Genomic DNA, 6,702 nt, shown 5'->3' on the forward strand with positions numbered 1-6,702 from the left:
AATAGAAGTGGATGGTGCAAACTGATGACAGACAGAATGTGCTAGCAGCCATAAGGGTATTGGTTTCTTGTTACTGATGTAGATAATCCTGACCAGAGAGTTGAAGGAAGCTTCATAGAGGAGGCTGTTGCCCTTGTTCCTGAAGGATGAATAGAATTTTAACTGGAGTTATTCTAGTCTATGTGAACTGAATTCTCTACACAAAGTCTTAAAACATTTGGCATGGAGATGAGGCATTGCGAATTATAATTTAGGATGAGGTCATGAAGAAGTTGAAAACCATATTAAAAGCAGCAAATAAAACTATGAAAGATCAATTTTGCCGTCCAGTTTCCTAATGGATTCATTCTGAAAAGTGAGATTCTTTTATCCTCTGGACCTGCCAGTCTTCCACAGCACCCTTTCCCCAAAAGTAGTCATCTTCCCCAGAAGCACATCTCTGGAATATAAACTTCATGAGACAAAGCCCCTTTATTTCTTAGCTTTGAAACCTCTCAGTGGGATTGCCAGGAGTAGGTATACCATTAGTTGTTAATAGTATGGATTCGCTGTTGATTAAGTTTCTTTTTTTTTTTTTTTTTTTTTTTAACAAGACAGCGAGAGGGAGGGCGGGGCAGAGAGACAGGGAGAGAAAATCCCAAGCAGGCTCCATGCTGACAGTGCAGAACCCAATGCGGGGCTTGGACCCACAAACTGCAAGATGGTGACCTGAGCCAAAATCAAGAATCGGACGCTCAGCTGACTGAGCCACCCACATGCCCCATGGATTCACTACTGTATTAACATTATCTTTTTCGTAGTAAACTTAATTTTTAAAATTTTATTGAATTTGAGTTATTTACGAGAAGTTTTCAACACTGAATAAGATGAAAAATAAGATCTCTGACTGAAATAGAGCTTTATAGGTATCTGGCTATAAAATGATAGACACCTACCAGTTGAGTTTAAAGAATGGAGCCCCCTGTTAGGTGTTGAATTGTGTGCCGCAGAAAAGTAACGTTGAAGTCCTAACCTCCAGTATCTCTGAATATGATGACCTTACTTGGAAATAGAGTCTTTGCAGATGCAATCAAATTAAGATGTCATTTTGGTAGACGCCAATCCCATATGACTGGTATCCTTATAAGACGAGGGAAATGCCATGAGACAGATACACAAGGAGAAAACAGGTATTAACCAAGGCAGAAATTGGAGCTCCGCCCCTACAAGTCCAGGCCCACCAGGGGTTGCTGGTGACGCCAGAAATGCCATGAGACAGATACACAAGGAGAAAACAGGTATTAACCAAGGCAGAAATTGGAGCTCCGCCCCTACAAGTCCAGGCCCACCAGGGGTTGCTGGTGACGCCAGAAAGCCTACAGCAGGTTCATTTCCGTTTTAAGCCACCAGTTGTGATAGTTGGGGATGGCAGCCCTAGGAAATGAATACACCCTACTTAATTCAGCAGTTCAGCATATATTTATTGAACATCTGCCGGAAGCTAATTTAGGCGCTTGAGTTACATTAGTGAGCAAAGACAAAAAGCTGTCGTTCCAAGGGGTAGAGAAAGTAAAGAATCAGATACTAACACAGTAAGTTAGAAGGTAAGAGCAGTTATGGGGAAAACAATGTAGGGTAAAGTGGGTGGTGGGCTAGTTGCCGATGAGAACAGTGGTTGGCTCATTCATTATTTGAAGAAAGAAATTAGGCAAGTGTAAATTTATATTAGGCCTCTGCCCATGGTTGCTGACACAGAGATCCTAAAACCCTTGTAATTTCCTGTGTGATGGGGGTGTTAGGAGCATTACACCAAATGCCTAAGAATTTCTTTGGTTAATAGGAGTGTCTTTTTTTCCTAATGAGGCAATTCTTGGAGGGCTCCGGGATCACTTCAGGATGAGGGCTGGTCACCAGAAATCTCCAAGCCATGATTAGAAGCTTAGAATTTTCACATACACATGCAAATACACCATGTCTTCTAGGGAGAGGAGAGGGACAGGAAATCGTGCCTACCTCATGAAACCTCCATTAATAATCCCTAACCTACAGGGTTCAGAGAACTCCCAGGATGGTGAACACATCCACATACTGCCAGGATGACGAGCTGGGAGACAGTATGGAAGGTCTGAGCTTTCCCATTCATACCTTGCCTTATGCACCTCTTCAACATGGTTGTTCTGAGTTGTAGCCTTCAAAATAAACCAGGAATAAGCAAACTGTTTTCCTGAGTTCTGTGAGCCATTCTGGGAAGTAATCAACCTGGAGGATTGTGAGACTCCCCGGCTGATGGTCACCTGGTCAGAAGTGCAGGAGGCCTGCACTTACCCTTGTCATCTCACAGAATATCCACTTTAGACAAATTGGTCACTCTCCAACTGGGAACAGCAAACATCCTCTTGCCACCTGAGTGACTTTGTCAATTTCAGCTTTTATCTCTCCTGTGGTCTGCTTTCCCTATAGATAGGTTTTATTAACAACATAGAATTGCCCTTGAGAACACCCAATCCAGAAGGGGCCCTCACTTGTTAGGACTCCCCACCCCTGCAATATTAACCAAGTAAAGCCCAGATCCTATAATAGGTTCTTTCTAATACCCTCTTAACAGACACCCCACATCCCTCCATGCAATGTGTATTAAGCCAAATATTATTTATTTTGTTTATTATTATTATTATTTGAAGGGGATTGTCAGCATTAAGAGATGGGAGAAGAAGGGTGAGCACGGAAGACTGCAGAGAAATAGAACGGTAACCTGCGGGAAAATTAGGTCAGTTTTTACTCTGTTTTAAGATAAATAACAGCACGTTTGTTGGGGCGGGGGGGGGGGGAGAGGGAGAGGGAAAAATTGGTCGTTTAGTAGGAGGAAAACCGGTGGATAACATGCGGAGGTAGGGGCCGGGTGCTCCGGATGGGGTTGCCTTCCGTGAAACGCGGCTCGTTCCCCTCCCGGCGGGGTCCGGGAGCTCCGGGAACCTGCCTCCTGCCGGCGGTCCCGCCCGCGTGCGGTCAAACGTCTCAGTGAAGAAGGCAGAGATCCTGCCTCCCCAGATACCGAACTGCCTCTCCGAATTTTCACATCTCCGTTCTTTTGTGCTTCTGGCCCAAAGAGCCTCACCTTTAACAGAATGCTAACTTCCTAATTTCCACCCAATTGGATGGATGGATCCCAAGCACAGTCCCAGGAACAATGGAAGAAACCTTGCAGAGGCACCGTCAGTGTAGATGCCAACACGGAAAGAAACGTTTCTCACGGCATGTTTGTTTCTCCAGGGGATAGTCCTCGCTCGCACCCCCCCCCCCCCGCCCCTTTCCTCAGGACACGCCCTATACTGAGAGGAAGAAAAAGTAAAATAAACATAGACGTGAAGGAAGACATTTTCTCCCAAGTCCTCCCCCACCTATCCATCCGCCCGCCAACTGCTTTTACGTAGGATCTCTTAGTTCTTGAAAGCTGCCAAAATTGGGGTTCGTAATTTTGTTCCCATAAAAGGAAAAATCGCCCTCTACCAACAACTATGCAAGTATGCATAGGAACACGGAAAACCAGTCTCAACTTTAAACTGTAACCTTTCGGCTTCGTCTGTGCTCTAAGGAGGTGGTTCAGCATCGCTGAAAATCATTTGATTTCAAATGTGCAAGCGTAGCTCGAGAGCGGTTTCGTTTGCCAAATGGTCTTTTTTCCATAGATTTGCTTAAAGCATTAATTCAGTTTAGAGAACTCTTCTTAGTTATGATGATTTGAAGGAACCCCAAAATATTTCAAGGGGAAATAGAATTAAAGCCCAAAAGCTTCTGCGCCCAACGTGGGGCTCGAACCCACGACCCTGGGATTAAGAGTCCCATGCTCTACCGACTGAGCTAGCCGGGCGCCTGCGAAAGAGCGCTGTTTTTCTGTCTCTTGATCAGTGTTCAACTACACTTGGTTTTACTTCTCTATATTACTTTTTACTTATAAAAATTTTTGTATCATTATTAAATATGCAATTCCGAATTCTTTTTAAGAATTCTTTAAAAACATTTCTTTAATTTTACTTACATTTAATACTTTTATTTTGTGTGTCTCCCAAGATCACTGAAAACTTACGAGAGTCTGTATTATTAGAATCATTGACTCTTTTTTAAGTGTTTTAAAATATTTACTGCCCAATATGTTATGTTTTTTACAGAAACACTTAAGGCTATCTGCCTTCTATCAAATGGCAGATTGGATTCCTACAATTTGGGGCGCAGCATTAGTAAACTAAGTCCAACCTCTATGACGTTAGTTTCACGGAAGAACAGTAGCGCTTAGCTAATTTTCCTTTAATGAGATCTAGTCAAGGAAAGTTAAATTGAAGAAGGGGATTCTGGTTCAATTAAAATAAGGTCTCTTTCGGTAACTGCCTGACGATGGAGACATAGGACCCTCAGGGGTTGTTATTACCATCCGATTCAAATGACAGAAGCTGGGAGGAAAGGATTATAGAGTCACTGAATCCTACAGTAAAGATTATTAATTCTAAGAGGAAAAGAGAAGAACGGACTTTGATCAAATTTTGACAAGCCGAGACAATGGATTAATCTCCTATGGAAATATACATATCCTGAAATATTAGTGAACTTCTTTAGACAAGGAACTCTGCAAATCGCTGTGATGGGGGCCACCTAAAGTCTAATTGTATGTAACAAAGAATAAAGAATTCTTAAATTTCAGTATTTAGAAATTTAACGCATTGGCCATCACTTTTTCTGAGCTACTTAATTAAGAAAATAATTAGGTATGGCATAAAATAATATTATATATTTAAGTACTCAAAGTATGCCTAGGATTTAAGTAGAATATTTAAAAATTCAAGCCTAAAATATTAAAATACAATTATTCACTAACAGTTTTTATTCTTGCAACTGCAAATTATGTTTTGTTTTGGTTTTTTATAAGTTGACAGAATGTACCTGGGGAATGAATTTGTATTTATTGGCATTTTCAACACATTCATTAAGTGGCTACCATACACAAAACACTGTGTTATGTTTTCTAATAGATGGATGTATAAAACAGATTGTGATAAACTTAAAAAGCTTACTGTAAGAAAGATATGTGTAAATTACATACCAATTTTATATCCACTACTTCCAAAGGTAATTTGGAGTAATTTAATAAAAACAAATAAATCCATACCCACCCCTTTTAAGTTTTCTAATGAATCAGGCAAATACTCAAAGAACTTGGAACCATGATTCAATGCATTCCTCCAAGATACAAGACAAATTAACAGTCCAGCCCCCAAATAGGCAATTCATCTGACAAGTTCAGAAAGGGCACCAAAATCTTAATTATTAATGAAAATATAGTAGGCACTAGGCACTCAAATAATGCTTATCGTACACAAGTAGTTAAGTTAGTTAAAAGTTTAACTGAACTTCTAACCAATTTAAAGTACTTGTAGTTGACCTCCAAAATGAACCCTCCTAAGACTATATTCTTCAGTTTTCTTCAGCACTTTATTGGCTTACCCTGGTCAAAATACCCTTGTTAAAACCCCTCATCAAAAAAATGCAACTAGAATATTTCTTTTTTTTTTTCCTTATTTATCATCAATGGTTCTTTTTTAATTTTTTTTTTTAATTTTAACATTTATTCATTTTTGAGAGACAGAGTATGAGCAGGGGAGGGGCAGAGAGAGGGAGACACAGAATCCAGAATCTGAAGCAGGCTCCAGGATCTGAGCTCAGCACAGAGCCCAATGCGGGGCTTGAACCCACCAACTGTGAGATCATGACCTGAGCCAAACTCCAGAGACGTGTTGAGTAAGAAGTTGCTGTGGCCAAGGTCAATGAGGTTTTTGCCTGCTTTCTCCTCAAGGATTTTGATGGCTTCATGTCTTACATTTAGGTCATCCATTTTGAGTTTATTTTTGTGTATGGTGTAGGAAAGTGGTGCAGGTTCATTTTTCTGCATGTTGCTGTCCAGTTTTCCCAGAACCACTTGCTGAAGAGACTGTCTTTCTTCATTGGATCGTTTTTCCTGCTTTGTCAAAGATAAGCTGGCCATACATTTGTGGGTCCATTTCTGGGCTCTCTATTCTGTTCCATTGATCTGAGTGTCTGTTTTTGTGCCAGTAATATACTGTCTTGATGATTACAGCTTTGTAGTATAGCTTGAAGTCTGGGATTGTGATGCCTCCTGCTTGGTTTTCTTTTTCAAGTTTGCTTTGGCTATTCGGGGTCTTTTCTGGTTCCATACAAATTTTAGAATTGTTTGTTCTAGCTCTGTGAAGAATGCTGGTATTATTTTGATAGGTATTGCATTGAATATGTAGATTGCTTTGGATAGCATTGACATTTTAACAATTTGTTAAATATTGGAGCATGAGATATTTTTTCCATTTTTTTTGTGTCTTCTTAAATTTCTTTCATAAGCTTTCTATAGTTTTCAGTGTATAGATTTTTCACCCCTTTGGGTAGATTTATTCCTAGATATTTTATGGGTTTTGGTGGCAACTAGAATATTTCAATGAAGGATAGGTAAATTAAATGGCTAGTCTTCCAAATAAATTCAAAGCTTTTATCCATTTGTTCAAGAATAAAAACTAACCATTAATTATAATGCTTCGTTAGCAGAAAGAAGCAACTGAAACTCTTCCTTCTCCCTTTTTTTTACATTCAGTATTTCAGCAAGCCCTATATACCGAAAATCCATCAACACATTTCTACTTCCACTGCCACTACCGCTGTCCAAAACAC

General features: G+C 40.2%; 1 non-coding gene across 1 annotated transcript; it reads right to left on the reverse strand.

The window, feature by feature from the left end:
* Positions 1–3,774: 3,774 nt before the first annotated feature.
* Positions 3,775–3,847, reverse strand: TRNAK-CUU. Its single transcript has one exon. It is a non-coding gene; the product is annotated as a tRNA-Lys (tRNA).
* Positions 3,848–6,702: the final 2,855 nt, after the last annotated feature.

This window comes from Prionailurus bengalensis, chromosome B3 (assembly GCF_016509475.1).
Source record: "Prionailurus bengalensis isolate Pbe53 chromosome B3, Fcat_Pben_1.1_paternal_pri, whole genome shotgun sequence".
In the NCBI taxonomy this organism is placed as follows: domain Eukaryota; kingdom Metazoa; phylum Chordata; class Mammalia; order Carnivora; family Felidae; genus Prionailurus; species Prionailurus bengalensis.